This window comes from Hipposideros armiger, unplaced genomic scaffold, assembly GCF_001890085.2.
Source record: "Hipposideros armiger isolate ML-2016 unplaced genomic scaffold, ASM189008v1 scaffold_152, whole genome shotgun sequence".
Classification (NCBI taxonomy): domain Eukaryota; kingdom Metazoa; phylum Chordata; class Mammalia; order Chiroptera; family Hipposideridae; genus Hipposideros; species Hipposideros armiger.
In genome coordinates, this window is record NW_017731502.1 from 216248 (window position 1) to 242334 (window position 26087).

General features: G+C 41.5%; 1 protein-coding gene across 4 annotated transcripts in view; it reads right to left on the reverse strand.

Annotated features, from left to right (window-relative positions):
- The window catches only part of ATG7 (autophagy related 7), a 250861-nt gene that overhangs the window by 85645 nt on the left and 139129 nt on the right, over nucleotides 1-26087 (reverse strand). The gene's annotated exons all lie outside the window — the stretch shown is intronic.

Consider the following 26087-nt stretch of genomic DNA (forward strand, 5'->3'; position numbering starts at 1 on the left):
ACTGTCCTCAAAAATCCTTCCCAAGCAGCGACAAGCAATTGATAAGAGGGGCCCATGAACTGAAATCTGTCATCCCTGGATGAGTGAGTATAGTTACTACATGCCTAGTAAATGCTATGCAATTTCAAGTTCTGTATGTACTAGAACTCTGATTCCCTTCACTCAGAAGAGAAGAACACAAATTCTTTCATTTATTTAGTGTTGATGAAACTCCTGTGTGAAGAACACTTTTTCCAGGTACTGGGAGGACCCTTGATAACGGCTCATGAAAGACCAATTATGCCCCAATAAGATACCCCAGTTCTCTTTCACTTGAAATTTCCATTTCGGATTGGGCATCACAGCCCTCTATCTTATGTCTGTCATCGCCCACAGTTGCCATCTGCTGCTAGAAAATCAAACAGAGTAACTGTGCCACTCACTTCAAAGCAGCTGCTTATCGTACCCAGTGATTTACCAACTGAGCAAAGAACCAGTTACCGACAATGCTGCCTCGTATAGTTCTTCCTGCCAGTAAGAGTTTGGGGAAAAATACGTCTGACCTCACCTCAAGGTAGACCCAAAGACAGCTGCAGGGTCTCTGTTTTATAAGGCTGGCATCTTTCCTCTCATTTGTTTAAGCTGTTAGGGTTTGATCAAGGGAGAAAAAGCAGGAAGACATCTTTTCCTTTTAATGGCTTTTACTGTGTATTTAAGTATTTTAATTATTGGCGATAAATGAGTAAAAACCCTGGTAGCCCCTTTTGTAGAGGTGCCTTACTACCCCCACAGCTGAGCTTCTCAGCAGTGTGAAGCAGTGCATATTGTTGTCCGGAAGGAGACATGTTGGAAGCTGCCCTGTCTCTGTGCCCCTAAGTACATCTTCCTGAGAAGGTGCAGACCTGTGGGGTGTTGAACACCACTCACCTGCATTTACAGATCAGTTTACCTCCAATGCCTGGGCCTCAGAGAGGCCAAATATATTTAGAAAAGTTCAGATGCAGCACCAACAGAAAAAGGTGACATAACTTAGAAAAAGAACCTCACAAATCTCTACTTCTTTCCACTACATTTTCATGTCCAAACAATGATTGTGCTTTTTTGTTAGGCAGACATGGTGGTAATTACTGGGTGGAGTAGAAAGAGGAAATAAGGTTTTTTTTTCTGCCCTAAAGGGCTTAGATTTCCTAAGGAAGGCGAGATGTAGCAGTAATAAGCTAAATAATCATGGGATTTAAATACAGGAATATATAATGCTGCCAAAAAAAAGTTATACGTGACCCAGCAATTTCACTCCTAGGTATACACCCAAAAGAATTGAATACGCATGTTCACACAGCTGGTACATGAATGTTCATAGCAGCATTGTTCATAATAGCCCCAAAGTGGAAATAATCCAAATGCCCATCAACTGATGAATAGATTTAAAAAAATGTGGTATTGCCACAAAATGGAATATTACTTGGCCTTAAAAAAAATGGCGTTCCAATACATGCTACAATATGTTGAACACATTATGCTAAGTGGGAGAAGCCAGTCACAAAAGACCACATCTGTAGGATTACGTTTACATGAATCCAGAACAGGCAATTCAATAGAGGCAGGAAGTAGGTCTGGGGGTGGGGTGTGGCAGGTGGTGGTGAAACTTGGGGGAAATAAGGTCTGATTGCTAAAGAACACAGAATTTCTTTTTGTGGTGATGAAAATATTCTAAACAGATCATGCTGATGGTTGCGACTCTGTGACTATATTAAAAAACACTGACTTGTACATTTAAAGAGGATGACTTGTAGGATATGTGAATTATATCTCAATAAAGCTGTTACCAAAAAAACCCAATGCTGTCTTAGAGGCTTAAAGGAGGGATAAAGAATTTCTGGCTTGGTTGGGTTGAAAGAGCATCACAAGGACAGGTTAGGTATCTGAGTTAAGTTTTGAGGAGACATCATTAACTGGAGATACGCGAGATGGATAGGGAGACAGTGTGAGCCAAAGAATGGAGATGTTCGAGGACTGTGAGTAAACCAGACTGGATAAGGCGGGAGCTTTCAATGGGGACCTAAGGAGATGAGGCTGAAAAGAGAATTGTGGCCAGCTCGGGCTAAATCTGAGGGCTGAAGATGGTCCCTGGTGAGAGCAGGATCCATTCAGCCTTCCAAGTGCTGATGGTTTCCAGGCCAACCAGGAACACGTTGACAGACTCTTGGTCAGCCTTTCTCACAACTGTTAGGAGAAATGGTGTCCTTGGAGGAAGGAACTGTGGGGAAACTTTCATACCTCTTCAAATTGAGCATGTTGGGGGTCTAAATGTGCTTCAGACGCCTTTCTCTAAAGGAGGGGACAGCAAAGAGTCAGATGGGGGACACAACAGAGCAGAAGAGGAGCCTTCGAAGGTCCAGGACCCATCTGCCAGAAACTGATTACTCTGGACCGTGCTATTTCAGAATCGTCATCATTACAGTTTAGCACGTGTGAGTCTTACTGGGTAAAGGGAAGGAAGGGAGTTCAGTGAGAAATTTTAGGGCTTTACTATTCGAATGAAGTTCCACTTAAAATCAGTGACTTAGTTCCTGAAAGGGCTCCAAAAGTCAACAAGGCATTCTGAGTATCTTTAGTTTCCAGGCCCAGTAAACTGTAATTCCTCTCGTGTTAAATAACATTTACGCGTACCTAACTTTGTATAATGTAAGGCGCCATACAGTAATTTTTTTCATTAAACTACTTAATTAGAATTTATATGTAAATAATTAGACATGAGAGAAATAAAGCTGGCCTTTTATAAATCAGTCTTTTCAGTAAATTAGACTATCATTCTGCATGTTATACTCTATTGTTTCGGTTTTCAAAACAAACAACTGAGAAAACACAGCTTCTTGACTGATTCTTAGGCATGTTTATATTCTCCATAGTAGTGCTGTCCTATAGAGCTTCCTGCAATGATGGAAGTGTTCTGTATCTGCACTGTCCAATACGGTAGCCACTCACCACCTGAGGCCACTGAGCACTTGAAATGTGGGTGGTATGACTTAGCTGTGAAGCACAATAAAGAGAAGAACGCCTATACCTTGCTCCTCGTAAGTGTTCAATAAACATCTGTTCAGCTGAATGCGAATTTATGTAACAAGCACATACAGAGCTTCCTCTGCATGCCAGGAGCTCTGCTAGATGTTGGGTATGAATGAAACGCTGCCCCTGAATGAGTTAGAGCTCCTGGGGCAAGGGACAGAAAGCTCGACCCTGATTTACTCAAGCCAAAAGGGAGCTTGTCCGCTGAGGCCCCTAGAAAGACCAGATATAAAGGTGCCTTCAGGGCAGCTTGGCTCAGGGCTCAGAGGCTAATACCATGACCATCTTTGTCCTTGCTGAGCTCAGCCTGACCCAACTCCAGTCCATGTGTGGTCTCCATGCTCAAACGAGCTCTGCACTTACGTCACACAAGAAGGCTGCCCCAGCCCAGAGCTCATGCTGGCAAAGCTCCGAGCCCAAGTCTCATAGGATCTCATGGGTTACAACTGGGTCACATGCCCATGTCTGAACCAATCATGATGGCCAGGAAAACAGGATGAGTTGACTGTCTTGGGTCTTGCTTGGTGACACGCTCTAACCCTGAGCCAAAGGGGGAGCCAACTCCTCCAGAAACGCATGTGGGGGGAGAATAAGGTCCTGGATGGTTTCTCAGAGTAAAATCATGGTCCTCATTAGGGAAGAGAACATTTTGCTAGGCAGCAAAAACAATGATATCCACTCTAGTCTCTATCTCAAAGAGGTCAGTGTCTCTCTAGAAAGATTGCAAATAAAAATGCTGATCAGATCTGCTGGCTGTATAGTAAAGAAAATACTATCTAAAAGGAAAAGCACATTTGGCAAGCTCCAGGTGGAAATGACAGTGACATTTACTTACACAGAATTTCCTCTGATGTCTATTTTTCATAGCTAATTCCCACGAAACCCTGTGAGGAAGGTTACATCTAGGAAACCTAGAAACCTTTAGTAGGATGGGGCCGCCAGCTCCCCGGGGCCTGCTGTGTGCAGCCCTCCTCGCCTGCCTCAGTTGTGGATTCCAGATGTCTCCTTCTGTGCTCCCCGTCACCGAGCAAGCTGAGGGTGTGCTCAGGCCTCAGAAGTCCGGACATGTGTGGAGGCAGGCAGAGCAGACGCAGCACGGCCCACCCAGGGAAGGGACACACAACGGCCAATTCACACAATGCAATGTGAATTGTCTATTTTCATGAGGGCTACTCCAAGAGAGATTATTTGTGGGCAGGATGACTCATGAGAGAGTCAAATGAATTCTCCCCACAGAGAAGACAAAGAGCTTGAAACATCACTGAAATGAGAAAAATTAGCCAAAACAGCTGCAGCACTTTAGGGTCTTTTAAATAGCCTCCTTCTGCCTACTTCTCCACCCTTTTCTCGCTGTTCTCTCTCACTCATTAAATACTGACTGAGGTTTTGCTTTTGTTGGCTCGAAGGGCCAGCCGAGGCTGGGAAATATTCTTTTGAACAAGCATATCTTTTCATCCCTCTGAGTTTTCTGGTATTATCTTTTGTGAAGATGACTCTGGATTACACTGAGAATTACTCTGAAACTTCTTGGCTTGTTTCTAGGTGGAAAAACAGTTAATAAAGCTTGTGGACAGGACTTTTCACACTACAAGGACATTCAGTGCTCAGCCCACATGGCAAGAAAGCCCATGGCTTCGTTTGTTCTCGTCCCCTGGGAATACAGAGAACTCTCTGTCCTGTCGACATCAAAATGACCACTCTTCCTTTTACTGTACAAGAAATCTTCCCATTTCAGTGTGGCTGTCTTTCGGTCTGGTGAACAGAGCTATAGACACTCCACACTTGGTAAGAAAGGGTTATTTGCTTCCACTGTCCTTTCTGGGTTTTAATGATGGCCTGTTCCCCACTGGGACGGGCATATGTTGGCTGAAGCCCAGGAGACCATGCATTCCCAGCAGACAAGAGCTGGTTAGCCCTTGGGTTGGCAACTGGCACACAGTAGGCACTTAGCGAATGTGGGTGAATTTTGGAATACTGTTGGTGACTTGGAGATGTTACTATGCATAAAAAATACTAAAGAGAGTGAGTCTAAACACTAATAATGCAATATCTGTGTTCCAGAAAAGTGTTCATCTCTTCTACTTTATTTTGTAAATCTCAGTCTCCCAAGCCTAACAAGCTCTCAACCCTAAAGTGACTCAACGTTTAAAATGGTCTTTATAACAGATCTGAAGCCTATGTAAATAAGCTAGTCAAGTGGTTCTCCATTCCTCCAGGGCTAGCCCCAGCAGGCTCCAGTAGATCAGATTAGCATGAATGAATTCCTTTTCAGAACGCCCTTAGTCTTTTCCCTACGTATAGGTTGCTTGATGTCTACTAGACCTTTTTATGAGTTTCACCTTCTTATACATTTTTTAAAATAAATTCATTGAGATATAAATCACACACCATACAATTCATTTAAAGTGTACGTCAGTGGTTTTTAGTATATTCACAGAGTTGTACAACCATCACCACTATCTAATTCCAGAACATTTTCATCATCCCCAAAAGAAGCCCAGTAACCATTAGCAGTCACTCCCTATGTCCCCCCAACTCGAACCCTAACCCTCACCCCCGAGCCCCTGGCAACCACTAATCTACTTTAAGTCTCTACAGATTTGCCTATTCTGGATATTTCATGTAAATGGAATCTCATCCATTAAAAACCTCCAAACTTTTATTGTATTTTCTGGGTATGCCAGTTCTCATGCCAGGTGCTGGAATCCCTGATGTGAGTAAAATCTAGTGCCTGCCTTCCAGTTACTCACAGTCCAAAAATAAACATTTGCTGAGTGCAGAACTCACAAGGTTTCGCAGAGCACAGCAGCCACACTCATATTTGCTGGCAGAGGCCCTCGGTATAGTGGGATATTCAGGCCAGGAGGCCCGTCATTTCCCTTTGGGTTCAACTCTGCCGAGTAGATGCTACCCAGTGCTCCACCTCATGTGCTGACCAGGTCTACAAATGTCTGCTTTACTCTTATTTGACCGAGCACCTGTACCTGACCTGCCCTTTTCAAAAGATACTCTCCTTGATAAAGACTCTGAATCTTTGTTTTTGTTTGTTTGTTTTAAAGATTTTATTGGGGAATTGGGGGAGAGGAACAGTGTTGGGGAATTGGGGAAGGGGAACAGACAAGTTGCAGTCCTTTTGTTCTTCAGTCTAGTTGTGGAGGACGTCGCTTCACTGACCCATGTTGGTATTATCATTGCGCTCTTCCTGGGTGAGGCAGTCACTCGCCGGCCATTGGACGGCTGTTCACAGCGGTTCACGGCAGCTCATGCTGGCTGCCGGCCACTCACGGTAGCTCACAGCAGATCACTGCAGCAGGGGCTGCAGCCTACACCGTCACTGGCACTCACAGCAGCCCAGCTCCAGGTCCAGCTGTTGTTCACCATCTTAGATGTAGAGGGTATGGCATCACTGGCCCTCAGGTGGGGTCCGAACTGGGGCTCTGATGCTCTGAGCTGGCATCTCAAGCCAACTCTTAACCAATGCGCCACTCAGCCAGGCCCTGGTTTGTTTTTACATGCACCCACTTTGTCGTCTTCTTTCTATTAAGATCAAAGGAATATTTTTCCTGGGTTTCCAATAACATATTTGAGATTTTCCTGTGTGATAATGACTGTACTTAGCACATACCAGGGGGGTACAATGAAGTCTCTGCATATCTTGAAAATAAGGTTAGCCTTTGAGACTAGAATTAGTAAGAACGACACGCCCCAGAGGACATCAGCCATGTGTGGACGTCAGTCACTTGAAGGAACCGTAGAAAAGCAGTTGAGGAGATTGGGAATTTCCAACTTCAATCAAAGTGACAAAGAAGTGATCTCAGGAGATATATTTTAATTGAGAAAGCTAAAACCTACATAACTCTAGAAGATTGTTCATGGATTGTGGCAGCGCCCATGTGGAGTTTAGAAAGAGGGAACACAGAATTTGTGCAAGAATTTGTTGCTGTCTCTGCCGCTGTCTAGAAATCACCAAGATGATCTCACTGGAAAGGAGATTCCTGCAGTACCTGAGGCATCACAGCTCTGTGAGGCGATCGTGAAACCTTCCAATCACCACCTGTCTCCCCCTGTACATACGGGGAGTGACAGACACGACAAATCAAATGGCTTAGTCTATACATCAATCGCGTATGATTTGGGCTTTAGGAGTTAGTTCCTGAGTCTTCATACTAATTGAGTTTCTGACCTGCAGAGGTAGGACCCATGGACCATGATGACCTCTACCATAGCACAAGTCTGGAGACCACAGGTTTGGGGGACATGAAAACCATGGCCAATCGTATGGTCTGTCATTCAGAAGAGGAATTCACCTAGCTATAGGCAGGCACAACTAATGTAGGGGCGGCGCTACAAAGTGGTAGTTAAGGACACAACAGGCTCTGCACCCGAACTACCTGACGCCAACACTGATTAGCCACGTGACTTTGGGCAACTTTCTTAGCTTCCCTGTGCCTCACTTTCCTCATCTGTGAAATAAAGTGGTTGTGAAGATTAAATGAGATAATCCAAATAAATGCTTATTATGACATCTGGAACATAGCCAGCTCTCAGATGTTAGCCATCACACCATCACTGTCCAAAGACAGACAGACAACCCTGTGAGATGGACAGCCCCCGGAATTCAAGTCAAGGAATTCAAGAAGTGTCAGTTGAAGGTCAAATACAAACCTGAGGCTATTGAATTTACTCTAACTCCAGGACTTCTAGTTAGCTCCCATGCCCCTCAACTCTTACATACAATTCCAAACAAAAATGTTATCCCAGTAGCTGACGTGTTTTTCTAGTAAAACTGGTTTGTTTGTTTTTTGTTGTTGTTGTTGTTTTTTTGCCATTCAATCAAGGTATGCTTTTCTGAGTACTTACATGCAAAGCGCCTGTTAGCCAATGAGAATACAAAGTGGGCAAAGGTGGTCCTTGCCCTCAAGAGGCTGAACATCTAACTGAGAAGAGAGGGATAGAGAACCACACAGTGATGCATTCATATTCGTGTTAGATTTAGGCCAACCATCATTTTGGTACATGACTTTGCATTAGAAAGCCATAACCAACGGTTGGATCAGGGATACCACCATATCTAGAATCACCCTAGTCTACAGAACATGATTAGTATGCTAACCTAAAATCGATAATATTCTTTCTCCCTCCCTCTCTCAATCGCTCTCTGTTTTCCATTCCCTTCAAGGTACAGGAAAGTAACGTGGTGGCTCTGGGGCCTTTCAGTCTCAAATTCTCAGGCTCATCTGTTGGCGGGCCCGTAGTAGCAGTTGGTGAAGAGCATAGGAATGGCTCTGATGTTGCAAGTTCTCGCAGGACGCTTTCACAGGACTCCTTCGCAGGACGCCAAGGGTCATCCATGATTTATTTGTAACTAATGCTTTAATGCGCCTCTTCCTCTCATCTGTACGTCTAATGGGGGAAGGAAAGTGGGCTTTCTTAATCATGTGGCACAGGCGGGCTCTCAAATATTTATTGACTGAGGCAGGTCCGTCTTATGGCTGCTAGAATTAGCTTCTGTAAGAAAAACCACTGATCCCTTTTCTCTTAAAGCAGCCTCTCAGTGATGCTTTCTTTTTGCAACATTGTAACCACAGTTCCAGCTTCTTTTAGTTTCCATGGAATCAGGTTGCTACATTTTAAAGTATATTACTCTCCTGTAAAACGTCAGGTAGGAGAGCCTCCCTGGGCCCCCCAGGGTCTGCCTTGCATTTTGTGGACAAACATCCAGACCAGGGAACACCAGGAGGCTCCATTCATATTGGAACAGTCGCCAGTTTACTGATTGCTCTGTTGCCTCAAGAAATTCATAGCACCTTCGGGCAAGGGAACAACAGTGTGGTGTTTATTGAAAACTACATCTGGAGGCAATTTGTTCAACAGCAACCAGCTTTCCCCCCTCTCCTTTTCTTCATAATAATCCACAGGGGCCCATAATGCCCCACAAATGTTCATTTGTGCGATGCCTGTATTGTGTAGTTTATGTTCCTAATTACAGATCTGGGTTTATCAACAAGTTTCAGCATAGCAAGTCATTTTTTAGACTGCAGAGGGGACTACAGGCGCATGTCCTAAGGCAGTGACTCGGTCACTGACCATCATCAGGGCTGAGAGATGAAGCCCCTTGCTGGCCTCCTGTCCCCAGATCCCCAGTCCATACGTGGGCGGCAGAGGCAGCCAGAGCACTCCCCTTCCCCACCCTAAGAGGTGTGCCCTCGCGATGGTGCGTGGGAGCTTGGAAAGAGGAATAGCTGAGTCTTAGCTGAGTCATTTGTGTCCCGTGGAGAAAGGGAAAAGCCCTAAGTTCCAATCTTGGAGAAAACTCTCCTTCTTTGGGGCAGGTGGGGGGTGGGGGTAGAGGGTGTGTGTATGTGTGGGGGTGGTAGTGGTGAAGGAGGGAGACTGAATAACTAGTTCACTAAAGGAATCAATGAATAAAGAGTGTTTTTTTTGTTTTGTTTTTTATCTGTGATTAGGTGAGAAGATGGGGTAAATTCAGAAAATAGAATAAGTCAAGCTTCGGGGTAAATATGGGGACTAGAATTTGAAGATTTGCACTAAAGTCCTTAATTTGAAATTGCTCACAGAAACGAACTGTTTAGGAGGGAGAAGAACAATCACAGGGGTAGAATTAAGAGTAGACTGGACTTAGAATGTGCTGCACATGTGCCCAGCACCCATCCACTCACATCAGCCCCTCCTCCTTTAAGGGGGAGTGTACCCCTCTCACCCCAGCCACGTGTTTCTGAGGGAAGCTGACAATCATGGCACCCTGTCTGTGGCCCAAGCTAGCCAATCACAACAGCCCACCCCTGTCTACTACAAGTGGTCCAGAGAAGGCATGTGACTCAGGCCTGGCCAGTCACAGTCTGTGTCTGGGGTTTTCCTTTTGGGGCCACTGGGGAAGATGCTCTTGAAGAAGAATGTGATTTTTGAACTAGCTGATGCCATGTTTTTTGCTACATGGCCGGTGGGGTGTGGGGGCGGGGAACCTGTTTGCAGTTTTGCAGTGTGAGAGAATGACATCAGCAAAGAGAGAACGGAGATGAACAATGAAGACCAAGATGGATGTGACATTAAACCCCTTCCAACCTAGAAACTTTGGGGCCAGGATTCCATGGCCTGGTTACGAATTCCTTGTTTATGTTCAAGCCAGTTTGAACTTTTGGTTTTAGCTATCAGAACCAGGGTCTAGATGGCTACAGAAGGCTTTTCCCTGAAAATGATGGCTATGATGATCAACTGAGTCAATGCAAGTAAACACTCTGAAAAACACGAATGCCGCAACAGTGTCAGAGGCTGATCACATGCTATAAGTGGCAGGTGGTTTCTGACATGGCTGAGCCCATGTCAGGAGAGTAGTTTTCAAAAACTTCTCATTACGGAGACTTTTGAAGACACATAGAGGCAGACGGAATGGTATAATGCCCTCACATATTACCCCTCCCCGGTCCCAGAAACCACCAACCCATGGCTTTGTCCAGGAGAGCAGTGGTTTTGACCAGCTCTTCCTGGGGCACGGCTGGTTCACCTTGACTGTGCCACGTTCCCAAGCTGGAGCAGCTTCTTCTCCGACTGGAATTGCAAGTAAGGCCTTTCTTTGGTAATGGGACAGAATCTTCCAGTAGGAAGTCAAAGGTCAGGAATTCATGAATTCAGCCTTCTCAAGCTTGTGCTGGGCCCCGACAGCATAACCTAACATGTGCCTCGTTCTTTCTAAGGCTCATTTATGATTTCTTAATGTTGTCATTGGATGTGTATTTAGTCATGACAGCTGTTAAGGAAAGAAAATCCTATTAGTGCTGAAAGTAAATCAGCTACAGGAAAATATTTTTAATGTTGACACCATATTTCCTCTGTGGACTAAATTAAGGAGTTTCCTCCTTTTTGTAACTCATTTACAAAAATATAAAATAGCCCTCTGGCATATTTAACGTAGAGTACACACCAGAGAAATTATCAAAACCATGGAATCTGGGTGTTAAAGACTTATGCTATCGTTATTGTGCACTATTAGGTTAGAAAAGATATAGAAATCTCTAATCCAATTGAATCAAACTTTCTGGTGGTGTGGTCTAAACATCAGTATTTTTGAAAGAGACCCAGATAATTCTAATGGGCAGCCAGGTTGAGAACCACTGTTCTAACCTAGCCAGTATCTTTATTTAATAAATAAGGATTCTGACCAAGTCAAATAGCTCATCTGGGGTTAGAACACAGGTCTCTAGGTTCCACTGTATTTTTCAAGTGAACAGCTGGGTCATTCTATTGTGTTTTCTTTTAAAAGGGGCTATATAAGTGGAACATACAAGAATTTTTAGAATTGAAATAGAGAAATAAACCATCAGGGAAGAGGAATCCAAGTGAGTAATAAACATAAGCTGTCTAACCTCATTGATAATCAGGAAAATGCAAATTAAAAGCATAAGGAGATGGTGTTATACATCCAACAGATTGGTAAAACTTTTTTAATGTGATAGTAACCAAGATTTTGCCAAGGATATACAGCTACAGAAACACCCACATATTACTAATAATCACTTAAATCGGTACAATTGCTTTGGAAGGCAGTTTGCCATGGTCTAATAATGTTGAGAATTCACCTTTTCTGTGACCCAACAATTCTGGTCATAGAAACCTAGGTGTATAACCTAGAGCCTGCATTCTCAATGGGGACAATATTACCCCCACGAAAAAGAAAATACTGATTTTTGATGGGTGAAAAAATCTTGGATATTACAATGGCCTGTGGCCATCCAAAGTTCAGTCCTACCCAACTAAATCTTATTCTTTGGGATTAATTAATTTAATTTGAATTTTAAAGTTTAACTTTAAAATTAACTTTTCTCCCTAAAAGAGGTGATAATGGAAAAAAGGCTAAAAACCACTGACCTACAAAAATGTTGCACACGCAATCCAAGAGATACATACATGAACACTCCTACCCACGCTCTTTATTATAGTCCCAAACTGGGAGGGCTATCGTTATTCATCTACGATAGAATGAATAGCCTGCAATGTATCGAAACTATGGAATACTCTGCAGCAATAAAAAGGAACAAACTTCGGATGCACACAACACCATGGGTAACTTTCACAATATTGAGCAAAACAGGCAAAACACCAAAGATTACACTGGGCATAATTCCATTTATAAAAGTTCAAAGTCAGGCAAGCTGAATTATATTTTGTTTAGAGATCCATACACCAGACTAAAGCAGGGACATAACCGTCACAGGAGTTGGTAGGGCAGTTACCTCTAGGCCTGTGATCAGGGAGCCAAACATGAGTGGGGGGAACAGCAACGTTATATTTTTTGAACTGGCTGTTTCTATGATAATTATTCTTTAAATTGTACATAATGTTTTATGTTTTCTTCTGCATATGTTATAGCTCATTTGAAAACATTAAGGTATAAAAGAAAAAAGCGGGGCCGAAATTTCTTGATCTTTGGGCAAAATATTTATTTGGCCAAAGCATTGTTTCGATCAAGTTATCCCTCTGCTCACAAGTTATAATACAACTTGCCCTAATGTGCATGGTGCTTCAGACTTTCATTTACACAATCTCCTCTGCACCTCGGCCTCAGGAGGCGGTAGTGAGTCAGGAACCATTTCTCAAAGGAGGTAACTGCTTGAGTTAGCAGGACCATCAGGAATACCAGGCAGATCCCCTGGGGAAGGAAACAGCTTGACCAGCAGAGGGATCAGCTGAACAAAGTCTGGAGGTGGGAGAAGACGCAGCAACGGAAGTAAACAGAGTCAACTCAATAGAACACATGGGGACACACTAGAGCAAAAGCTATGCTCTGTTGTCCTTTTGATGAGTTAATTTCACAACAAATAAGGTCCTTTTGAACATCACAATTTAATCAAGAAGTTTCAATTGCTTCATATTAGGAAGTTTTACCCAGATTTATTTGAAAGTTAATGTGTATTCTTACATGTGGAATGGGATGAAATAGTTTTTTGTAGGCTCTTCTACAACAAAATCATCTGCTGCTAATCTCTTTGATACTCAAATAATTTCCATTTAGTACGAACTGCCATTTTAATGGTTGTTTAAAGTTTAATTCAAGACATTTCTGTTCAAAGACCTATGGTATGTCAAGAAAAATTTATTTTAAAGCCATGGCCATTTTCCATTTGGTTCGTTTGTATTTAGCGTACAAGAACTAATGTTTGTATTATACTTCTAAGGATTTCAAAGCATATTATAACACCAACATTGTGGGGTAGGTATGACCCCATTTTACAGATGAAGCCCAGGCAAGAGGAAATGATGCAACTAGTGGCAGGACCGTGAGCAAAGCCCTACTCCTCAGAGCCCAAATCCTGCACTCCGTCACAAGAATACTGTTTCCAGGCCCATGCTGCTAAGGGCTTGAAGGGATCTAGGCTTAATATTATTTCAGCCTAGCTTTCACAGTATTGAAGAATCAAGTTTTATTTCCACAGGTCATTGTTGAAAGAAACAGAAAGGGGAAGAAGGGAGCAGAGTATATAAATAAACCAATCAGTATTTGGGCACAGAAACTCAAAATTAGTTATCTCCAGAGTTGATACTGAATTGGTGCTTTAAAACACACACCAATTCAATAATGAGCTTTAAGTTAGACAAAGAATAATAAATGGAGGGCCAGCCGAGTGGCTCAGTTGGTTAAGAGCTCGCTCAAGAGTGCGAGCTCTGAGCCAACAGTGGTTTGATGCCCGGCTCGAGCTGAGCTGCTGCTGAGCTGCCAACAGGTAGCAGGATGGCTCAGCTAAAAAAAAAAAAAAAAAAGAATAACATAAATGAATAACATAAATGTTACGTGTGTGTATCTTTTATGAAAATAATTTTTTATAGATTTTTTTTTATTGGGGAATTGAGGGAGGGGAATAGCATTGGGGAATTGGGGAAGGGGAACAGCCAAGTTGTTGTCCTTTAATCTTAATTGTGGATGGCACAGCAAGCTCAGCTCCAAGTCTAGCCACACTGCTCAGCTCAAGGTGCTGTGTTCAATTAGTTGCGGGTGGGTATAGCCACCATCCCATGCAGGAGTCCACCCAGCAGCCTTGTTTTAAGAGCGCACGCTCTATCCACTGAGCCATCTGGGCAGCAGCTTAGCTCAAGGTGCCGAGTTCAGTCTTAGTTGCGGGCGGGTGTAGCCCACCATCTTAAACAGGAAACCTTGTTGTTAGGAGCACGTGCTCTCACAAACTGAGCCATCCTGCCACCTGTTGTCAGCTCAGTGGCAGCTCAGCTCGGGTGCAACTCACTGGCCCATGTGGGAATTGAACCGATGACCCTGTTGCTCAGAGCTCACACTCTTGAGCAAGCTCTTAACCAACTAAGCCATTCGGCCAGCCCAGAAAATAAGATATTTTAAAAATATTTTTAAAAGCCAAGTTTCTTTCTTTAAAAGGTTAAGCAGAACTAGGTATGGCCTCTTCCAAGGAAGATTAAGGTAAAATAAACACAAAGGCCTTAGTAGCAAAATTAAAAACAAACAAATCCACAGCAAATTACAAAATTACAAATATTTACTATATTTGTAATTAGGAAATGAATGATTTTGTTCTACAACAATAAGCTATAAATATTTCTAGTTTAGCACTGAATTTTATTTTCACCACATGGCTGAATAAAGCCATGTGAGGGCAAGCTCTTAATTTCCCTTTACAATTTACAGAAAAGTTATCTCTTACCCGCCTTTTCCCCACTCTATGTCTGGAGATGGAATCACAAATGAGTAAAAACCTCATTCCCACCGATTTTATTTGAAACCAGTCTATTCTTACAGATAGTTTAAGAGTAAGAAAGCACAGTGGCGTTGGCTCACCAGGACCCGGGATGGTACAGTGAAAGAAACCCTGCTGTCTAAGGACACAGTTACAAGGAAACAAACAAAAAGCCAAACTGCATTTTAAAATTGGCTGACCTGATCAAACTGCTTAGTGCTTTCTGTAAAGCAGAACACATCCACATCACTCCATGTACACCTTCCTCTCTTCTCCCAGGCTTATGAAGTGTATTGTAATCCTCAAGATGTAGATAAACACTGAGCACTGCTAAGTTGAATAATGTCCAGTCAACTTAGCAAAACAATTCATAGCCTCATCTGGAAAATGGGGTAATAGCCACCTCATAAGACTGTTGTGGGCATCAAAAGGCTAGGTACAAAAGTTCTGTACAAATTACAGATAATGTAATCAACACTGGTATATAGCCCTCTCATGGTACTTTTTGTCAGAGACCTTGATGCTCCCATGCCACAGGCCCTTCTGGAATGCCTTCTGTCGTTCTCCTCCCCTACACTAGGGAGTTCCAACCGTTAAAGCTCAGCTCAAAAATCCAGCCCTTGCCTGGAGTCCTCTCTCTGCATCTGACGCCCATGAAATCTGACAGGACTTACTGTACCACGTGCTCAGCTCTCTGTGCACACCCACTGCCCTGCAGTCTTGGTTACTTTACCATCTTACCCCCCTGACTACACCATGTCAGTCTCTTGAAGGCCTGGCTGGTACCTCTTCGAAGCCCCACAACCACCATGAACTTGGCAAGGGGTCAATAAATATTTGTTGACTGACAGAAGAAGTCATGATTAAACATGAGCAATATTTAATTTAAAAAATATATACACCTTAGAATATTTCCTATTCTCCTCCCTCCCTGTTCTCCCACAACTAATTGAGAAGCAAGATGGATCAACACCAAGATTTCAGAACCACAAAATCAATTTCATTTTACAGTATCAAAACATGGAACCCCCCCAAGTTCAACACATGGCAGCTGTTATGTTTGCAAGTGAGAAGGGTCAGCTGTAAAAATACAAGCCCTAGAATGGTCACGGGGCAAACTGTAAGAACACCTCCCCAGGACCCTCTGGTGCTGATGCAGGCAGGAAGTCAGGGCTGGCGGCTCTCCACTTCCTAATCCCCACTTTCTCACAGACCCTATCTGGAAAAACCCCTCCAACTCAACAAAATGCACTACTTTATCTTATTGCTTTTATAATTCAAAGGCATACATAACTGCCATTCAGAGATTCTGAGTGGAATGAGCTAACCAATATTCCATTCCACTCTGAGACAACAGAATTTGGGGAAAAGCAAAACAAAAAACCAACAATTTGATGGTTTAGTTGGTCAATGTAATCTCCTGTCATAAATGTTATATTTCTGTTGGGCTCTTCAAAATATCAAAAATAGCTTCACAGTCCCATGCCTATCTCCTCAAAAGCTTCAGGCACTAGGGACCCCTGAGGGAGGGTAGGCAGGAACCACTGCACAGGGCTGGTTGGCTGTGAGGGCTGCCTCCGTCAGACCAGGGTGCCCAGGTGATATCTGCAAATAACCTCACCTGGAAAAGGCCTGCCTGAAACAGCAGGACCTCTGGGGTCTGCTGCCTGATAGGATAACTGAATCTCCTCATCTAGAGATGAGGGTGCCAAGAGCTTAACAGGTGTGCTCCAGTTTATATACCAAGTGACTAGTGCTTCATTATTATTTTCAAAACTTTGTTAAATATAAAGTTGCAAACTTGAGGAAAAAAGCAAACAATGGTTTAAAAGGTGTCTCTCAAGTCCTATGTACTATTGAGAAAGTTTGAATGTGTAGTGGATTTTAGGTGGTATTATGGAATTCTTCTGTGACAATGGTATTCTGTTTACATAGAAGAATGTCTGTATTCTTAGCAGATGTATGCTAAAAATGTAGGTGTGAGGTGTCATTGTATACGGAACTTACTTTCACATGGTTCAGGAAAAGAGAAAATGTGTGAGTATGCATGTAATGTGTTGTGTATATGAAAGAGAGAGAGAGAGAGAGAGAGAGAGAGGGAGGTGTGTGTATGTTTGGAGACAGAAAGAGAGAGCAAGAGATAAACTAGGTGTGACAAAACATTAATTGTTGGATTCAGGTGGAAGGTATACGGGGTAATCATTGTACTTTTCTTTAAACTGTTTGTATGTTCTAGAATTTTCAAAATAAAAAGCCTTGGATAAAAATAAAGTCCTGTGGTAAAGAGGGCAATTTAAAAAATTCAGATCCAGGCTAGGGTTCAGATCTTCTAAACAACTGCTTTAACTTACAACAACAGATAGCAAAGCACTCTCATCTTCCCATAGCCACTCCATCAGAAGTCTCCGTGACTAGAGCTGACATTTTGACTTTTTGTCTTTTCCCAGAAAGCCTGCAAGGGAGACATCTGGCCAGGGGGCCCCTTCCATATTCTTCCTCCCTCAGCCCCTCCCTACCCAGTATTTACTGGCTATCCACAGCACAAGAAAGGGTTAAATGAGGTGAGCAGAGACTAAGTCTTTGAAAACTGAGGCACAATTAAAAATGGAAGAAATCATTATTACGTCTACACAAAGTTCATTCTTACAAACAGTAAGCTAACATGCTCTGACAGCCTGTCCGACAGACAGAAAATCAACGCTGCACTCAGAGAGCCAGAGTGACACAGGGCAAGAAGGAAGAAGCACCGAGAGTCCCAACTTTGTGCACCGGGGCCATCTACTTTCTTTTCTTTTTTAAAACGTATCTTTATTGAGCTATAATTCACATACCTTACAGTTCACCCATTTGAAGTGTATCATTCACCTGTTTTACTATATTCACAGTTGTATAACCATTACCACAATCTAAGATTAGAACATTTCATCTCCTCAAAAAGAAACCCTTACCATAAGCAGTCATTTCTCATTTCCCCCGCAAGTTCCCACCCCTACTCCCTGGAAACCAATAATCTACTTTCTGACACTATGGATTTTTAAATTCTGAACATTTCTTATAAATGAAATCCTATAATATAGGGCCTTCTATGGCTGGCTTCTTTCACATAGCAGGGTTCATCCATGTGTAGCATGCATTAGTGGTTCTTTCCTTTTTATTGCCAAGTAATATTTCACTATTTTCCAATATCACATCCACATTTCATTGATCCATTCACCAGCTGCTGGACCTCTGGGTTGTTTCTGCTTTGGGGCTATCATGAATAAACAGTGCTGTTCTGAACACTGGTGTACAAGTTTTTGTAGGAACATGTTTTCGTTTCTCTTGGCTATATATCTAGGAGTAGAATTGCTGGGCCATATGATAACTTTGTGTTTAACTTTTTCATGAACTGCCAGACTGTTTTTCAAAGTGGCTGCACCATTTTACACTTCCACCAAAAGTGCATGAGGGTTCCAATTTCTTCACATGCTCGTCAACACTTATTGTCTGTCTTCTTGAGTGCAGCCATTTTAGTGGGGAAAGGTGGTATCTCATAGTGGTTTTGATTTACATTTCCCTGGCGGCCAATGATGTTGAGCATCTTTTCATGTACTTATTGGACATTTGGATAAGTTTTGGAGAAATGTTTATTCAAATCCAATGTCCATTTTAAAAGAAACTCTTTGAATATCATACATTCAATATTCTAAGGATGCTGCCATTACTTAAATAAGGGGCTTTGGAGCTCATCTTTGGAGGCTGTACCAAGAGGTCGTGAGCGGTGTGTTTTATGAAGAAACTCAATTATGGTGAGGGGAGACTTGCATTTATTAAGAAGCCAAAAGACCTGGGCGCCAAGTCTAGAGATTGAGGTCAGTTATTAGGCTGGACTACACTATTGTGGCTTTATGTACAGGCTACACACATCAACCAATACAAAGTATGAGAAATGTTCTTGTAAGGGTCAAAGTAGAACGAAATCTCAAAAAGATGTCACCAAAAATGTTTCCAACAATGGCAGCCAGATATGATTGATACCAGAGAATATTTATAAAATGTACAAAACGTAATCACTGATACATTGTAAAACATTCTGATATAAAAATTAGCCATCTTTTTACTCCTTAGTTATACTGGGTATATTGGAATAAAAAAATCACTGAATTATTAGAGCTAAAAAGGATTTCACATATGGTTTAATCCCCTTATTGTAAGTGGGGAAACTGATGCACAAAATATTTGTTGTTCACCCAAGTATTCATGAAACACAAGCAGAACAAGAACTAAAATTTAAGGAGGACACAGTTCCCATGTTCTATTTCTTTTTTCTTTTCTTTTCTTTTCTTTTCTTTTCTTTTCTTTTCTTTTCTTTTCTTTTCTTTTCTTTTCTTTTAAGCTGAGCCATCCTGCCACCTGTTGGCAGCTCAGCAGCAGCTCAGCTCGGGCCGGGAATTGAACCACTGTTGCTCAGAACTCGCACTTTTCAGCTAGCTCTTAACCAACTGAGCCCACTTGGTCGGCCCCCCATGTTCTATTTCTTATTAGCTGTTTTAACTCTACTTTTAGCATTTATGATTCTGCCTTTTCTAAGTGAGTGATACCATCCAAGACTCCTCTTCTGAGGGGTGGACAACTCTGTCCAGACTTCGTTATCTATCCTCCAATTGGATCCTTCCCTAATTCCAATTTACCTAAACATCTCAAATCCATGTAGAGAATGCTGATAGCAAATAAAAGGGACTCATTCTATAGAGCCTTATTTCAAAAACAAGTCCCTAGTTTCCAATCTAAGAATTAAACAGCTCTCTGCCTGCTGTTTCTGTCTTCCCCACCCTCACTTAGGAGAGAAGGCCAAGGCCATCTTGAGGGATTGCTTTACGAGGAAAAATCAAGGCAGGACACAGTCTCAGGATGGGCCAGTGCAGGGTGGATTTGGGCTAGCAGAAAGCTCTGGGAAAAGGGAGCCGGATTCATGAGCAGGCTAGGTCAGTCCCCAGAGCGATTCCTCGCCTTGGAAACAGGTCTAAGTGCTGACACGGGGTTTCCCACAGCTTCTACTGGCCTCCAAAGGCTATTTGTCATCAGAGGCTCTTGATGAAGCTATACATAAATATCTGACTGTTGTTAAATACAAAACAAAACAAAACAAAACAAATATTCCACAGGAACCAAATCAAAACCATCTGTGAGTGGGAGAGGCCAAAAACTCAGTGTAAGTGCAAAAGACCTAGCAAAAACATTTGTTAATTGCACTATTTACTTTGCTGAATAGTAAATTGTCATGCCAATGAAGTCATGTCACATGACTATAATGTTTTTCTTATGCCTTTCCCCGCTGTGAGAGAAATGGGCATTTTATTTTCTAGAATTCTGAATTCTGTAGTAAATTCAGAATTAACCCATCTGCTCAGCCCTGTTCATTTCTGCTAGCCTGTTTATAATTTTACATTCAATATTAAAGTTGACACTAAACTTTCTTTTTAAACGATCATTCATTAATCCCTAATTCTGCAAAAAGAAAGTTGGGCTTAGCAAAAACTTGATGAAAATGCCATTATAATAAAGGAGGGTTGTAACTGCCATCCTTAAAACATAACTGGATGATACAATAGCAAATATTGCTAATATGGGGGCCGGCCAAGTGGTGCAATGGTTAAGAACTCACTTGGGATGCCAGAGGGCCCCGGTTCGGATCCCACATATGAGGGCCAGTGACACTGCCCTCCACAGCTAAGATGCTGAACAACAGCTCAACCTGGAGCTGGGTTGCCATGAGTCGCCGGCAACAGTGTAGGCTGCAGCCCCTGTGGCAGTGGGTTGCCATGGGCTACCATGTGTAGCCAGCAGCCAGCGTGAGCGGTCAGCAGCCGCAGTGAGCGGTCAGCAGCCGCAGTGAGCAGCCGTCCAGAAGCCGGCGACTGATCTGCCTTACCAGGGAAGAGTGCAATGACGGTGCCAACTTGGGCCAGTGAAGCAACATCCTCCACAACTAGATTGAAGAACAAAAATGACAGCAACTTGTCTGTTCCCCTTCCCCCAATTCTCCAGCACTGTTCCCATCCCCCCAATTCCCCAATAAAAATCTTAAAAAAAAATATTGCTAATATGGTCAAGAGAAGGAAACATAGCCTAAAGTTAATGCTGGAATCATGGAACTCACAAACTGTCAAGAATAAGAATGAAGTAGTTCAGGGAAGTTGGGTTATGGGATTTGGAATTTGAATTTCTCATGGATATACCAATGTAGCTTTTTTATTAACTCTCTTATGGGTGACTCTTTTCTCCCTAGTTAGATGGAGTTTGAAATTATTTGGCATTTGCCACAACACCATATTGAACCCACAGCTGGAACGAAATCAGTACATGTGAATTGATAGTTGATAATAAATAATCTTAAAACAACTTGTCACAGCAGATTCTTTGAAAAGATGGCTAAGTCATTCACATGTCTGATTTAGACTGAGCCTTTCTTCAACAAATTAAACAATTTAAAGAGTATCTGGTGAGTACTCCACAGCTCAATGACTTGGATATCTTGTGCTTCATCAACCTTAAGACTAACCATTTCCTTTGGTTCCAACTGGGATAAGCAGATGTCTAGGGCAATAGAAAACTGGGCTCAATCTCCAAATATCCAAACCTATTCTCAATAAGGGTCTTGAAAATAAAGGTCAGAAATTCATGCAAAATTCCCTGCTTAGATGGCCACATTTGGTAAAAAGCTGAGTGAGGCCTTTCCTCTGTGAGACCTTCTAATACCTCATGGGCAGAATGTAACTATAATTTGGCAGCTAGATGGGCTACAGACAAAAACGGTGTCTGTCCAAGACCCCTACTTTATGAAATATAGCATTAGTAAAAACATTTATGAGGTGAGTATTTTTAATCTACAACTCAAGGTAAAAATCTACCACACACATTTCTCATTTAAATATTTTTATTGCATCTTAGCTCTACAGCTTTTCCTCATCACACTCAATGAAACAGGGTAATTTTCCTTTATCTGCAAAATCAATCTACCAGTTCTGTTCTTTGTCTTTAAGCTCTGTCTTCACCCTATCTCTAATACAATCCAGTCATTTTCTCTCATTTATTCCATTACCTCAAAATCATCATTACCCCAAACGAACTCACCTTGTAAGTTTGGCAACTCCCTCTACCACACTCCCAGTCCCCATTCTGCATTTTTCACTTCAACCCTGCCTCCAAAAGAAATCAACCTGATGATGTGTCTATTAATCAATCATTTTTGGATATTCGATGATGGAAGGGGGGTGGGTGCAACAACTTGGGTTGCCTTAGATCTGGATGATTCTGTCTTAAATACTGGGTTGTCGGAAAAGTCATGACATATTTTTCTATGTTTTTCGTTGCCAAAATGCATCATGACTTTTCCAACAACCCAATATATCTTCCAATTCATTATCTCTGTGCCCCTTTCTATGAAAATAAATGGATTTATTGTCTCTAGTAGGATCGGCTTTGCATTCCTCCATAAAGGGGCTATACTGGGGGTGCCAAAAAAATGTACACATTTTAAGAGATGTTATCTAAGTATTACTTTTTGAAGTTGAATTGAATTACGGTAGCAATGTGTAGTATGACATTCACTCAAAAGATGGCGTTAATCAAATGAATGGTAGCGTCATTCATTGTATTACAATTTTAATAGTTTTTTCCTTTCTTAAAATGTATATACGTTTTTGGGGGCACCCTCTGTGTTTTGGGAGACACAGTTAAAGGATATGGAAAAGTTTAACAGCATCAAAAGTTTTCTCCTTTAACTAAAAAAAAGAATTATCTTGATACAACATGGATGAACCTTGAAAACATAATGCTGAGCTAAAGAAGCCAGATACAAAAGGCCACATATTGTGAGATTCCATTTCCATGACATGTCCAGAATAGGCAAATCCATAGAGACAGAAAGAGCAGTGATTGCCAGACCTAGAAGGAGGGGGGAATAAGGAGTGACTCCTTAATGGATACAGAGTTTCGTTTGGACTTGATGAAAATCTTCTCTTCTTGGTAGTAATAATAGCGCAACTCTGTGAATATACTAAAGACCCCTGAATTGTATACTTTAAAAGAGGGTGAACATTATAGTACATGAATTATAACTCAATAAAGCAGTTATTTAAAAAAATAACCTTATCTGATTTCTGGAAACTCTGGCTCCAACCACATGCTCATGATTCTGAGTAACACATTAAAGACTCGCCCTCTGAGACCTTCATTCAACTTAGAATGCCCTCCCTAGTTCCCCATCCTTTCCCAGCCCAAATCCAACTTTTATTTTTAAAGAGAGTCTATTCATCCTTTTAAACTAACCGGTGATGGATGTTAACTACACTTATTATGGTAATCGTTTTTGCAATATATACAAATATCAAATCATTACACTGAACACACCTGAAACTAATATGTTATACGTCAATTATACCTCAATTCAAAAAATAAAATTAATTAAAAAAAAGCAAACACAAAAAACCTAACTAGAATATTTGTTCCCTTCTAAAGCGAATAAACTTTCCTTGACATCCCTCCTCTCCCAAACAGGAATAACTGCTCTCTCAGCACTTAACATATAAATGACTAAAACATTTTTAATGATATTAGAGTACCCTATTTATGTCTCTGTTTCTCACACTAGACTATGATCTCATCTCATTAACTTCTGTATTCAGTTACTAGCACAGTGCCTTGCTATCAAACTTCCAAAAGATACTGAGTAATTCTTTTTCAAAAACAGTATTTGTACAAATACATGTTTTATTAAACAACATATGAAATGATATTGTCACATAGAACTATCTGGTTGAATCTTTTGCAATTCTAATGTTGATGCATGAAAACAGCCTAAGATGAAAATTAACTGGGCATTCTTGATTGCATTGCTAAAATAAATGAGTTGAGACCTTTCTAGGTGGGACGCAGAATTTTATATTTTTATTAATGAACATTTATAAATGCACTGGGAATCAAATATGTAAATCAAAACACTATGTTTATACAGATGTGTATTTTTTTGACATGCATATTTATTTACATGCACACACATTTTTCACAGTAATGTAAATTAATGTACATAGGACAATGATTTTTGTTATGAGGTCCTCTGGTGAGCATTATCTTAAAACACAGTCCTATTTAGAGCTTTTAAAGAAAAATACTGATCCTTTTCTAAGACAGGAGCTGCAAATACCAAGAACTATAAGGATCATCAACTAAAGAGCATCATCTAAATAAAGAACATCACTTAAAGAATACCTCTGGGCAAGAAACTAACAACCATGTTTGTCTCCAGGAAGGAAACTGGGTGGTAAGGGGCAGGTACAGAAGATTTCCTTTGCACACAGAATATTTTTTATACCTTTAAATTTCATATCAAATACATTATTTATCTATACAATTTGCTTCTTGGCACCAGATAACCATCACTATTAAGGAATGCAGGCCTGGGGTTGCCAGATATGATTTTTCAAAGAAGTTATAAATGGGAAAATTCTGATTTTTATGTAAAACTCATAATTTTAAAATGTTGGCTTTATTCAGAACTTAATACATAGAAAAGGCCAAACAAAACACACCTGCAAGCCATATCTAGCTCACAGGCCAACCAGTTTACCATCTCTACTCAAAAATTTGATGTGTGGCTTATGAGTCCAAAACTGTAAATATAATTTAATGGAGGAAAACTTCAAACAGAAAACTCAGACTTGCGGATGAAACTATGCCCCATCCTGCCCCACCATCTATTTAGTCACTATTGCGCTCTTAAACTTCCGGGGTCTTTTAAAAGGCTATTAATATTTGACCAACTAAAATGCAAAGCAAGCCAGGTTTAATCAAGGAATGTGCCCATTATCCTAACATCTGCTCTGTTTTAGAGAGTGAAATACGGGTCAATTTCAAGTTGTAATTCTTCTAGCCAACTATGGAGAAGTATGTGAATTATTTCTAGGTGGGTGGAAAAATTCCCCCAACCAATTAGTCAAATGATTGTATGGTTGAAAAGACCTATAAGTTATTTTTTCCATTATTATAGGGCAGCACAGTGCTGCTCAAAAGACAAAATGGCGGTGGCGATCAACATAATATTCTGAACCGTTTCTGAGAACCTGGTCACAGTTCAGGGGAAAATCTCAAAGTCTCTTCAAGTCCTGCAGAGATGCCATTCATCACCTGAAACTGAAACTAAGAGACTCCACGTGGGTCTAATTACTGGTGGTAGTGGAAGATTGCATCTGTTGAATGCCAGAGGACACCAAAGCAAGTTAAAGAAGGACCAGTTTCAGGTCTAAGTCTAGCACTAGAGGTGCACTGTCTTGCATCTCTGGTGTGCCTACAAATCTCCCCCCACTCTGCTGAAAGCTTCAAAGGATCTGACTCTGGTATTTCCACATGATTTTCCTATACTCAGTGCTAGCTCCAATCTTCCAAACAGCAGCCTTTTTACCACCAGCTGGTTCAGTACTGGGCCTGACCATCTACTCACTGGGCCTCCCCCAATGATGAGAACACACAACCCCAGGCAAGGGTGGGGGTGAAGAGGTGATCAATGAATTGGACTACAGGACTAATGGCAACTTTGCAGACATAGGCACTCAGGGTTTTCCTTACGTAGCTTGTGGAAATGCTATGATAGGCCACAATTTTCCTAAGAGCTCTTTCACTCAGGTGACTGAGGAGTGAGCTGTTGATTTAATCTCATTCAACCATTTTGAGGAACTGTCCATTTTGCCAAGCGACTAGAAGAGCTCCACACCATATATAGAATACCTTTTTCTAAGAACAGTGAGCATTTGAAAAAACAAAATAATATATTTTTTAATCCCAGTCTTTTAAAAAAAACCACTATTACAGTGATCCAGGAAATCAGGACCTGCAAAATATTCTAATTAACAAGCAAAATATAACTCTCTTAGATTGTAACTGATGAAGCCATTTCATTGTGGGGTTCAGTGGCCTAAGAAGATTGATCAAATTATGAAATAGAAGGCAGGAATGTTCTCTCTGGAAAAAAAAGGCCAGAGTCCAATATCTTGCCTGACTTGCATTTTGACGTATGGACATTAGAGCCAACTCTCCAATGGCCACAGGCGTGCTATTCTTCAGTAAGAAACAGAGGAACTTGGAAATCAATAACCTGTACTTCCTTTATCAGCAATTTTGTGCATTAGGCACCTACTATACAACAACCTGCACACATCAGCATTCAGCAGTTGTAGAAGGTTTGTGGCAAGGGGAAAAAATATCATGATTAACTACTTCCTTCCTTTTCCAACAATCTGAATATCAAGTAGGTTTTAAACACATCAGTTCTCAGCACATAAAGCTTGTTTCATT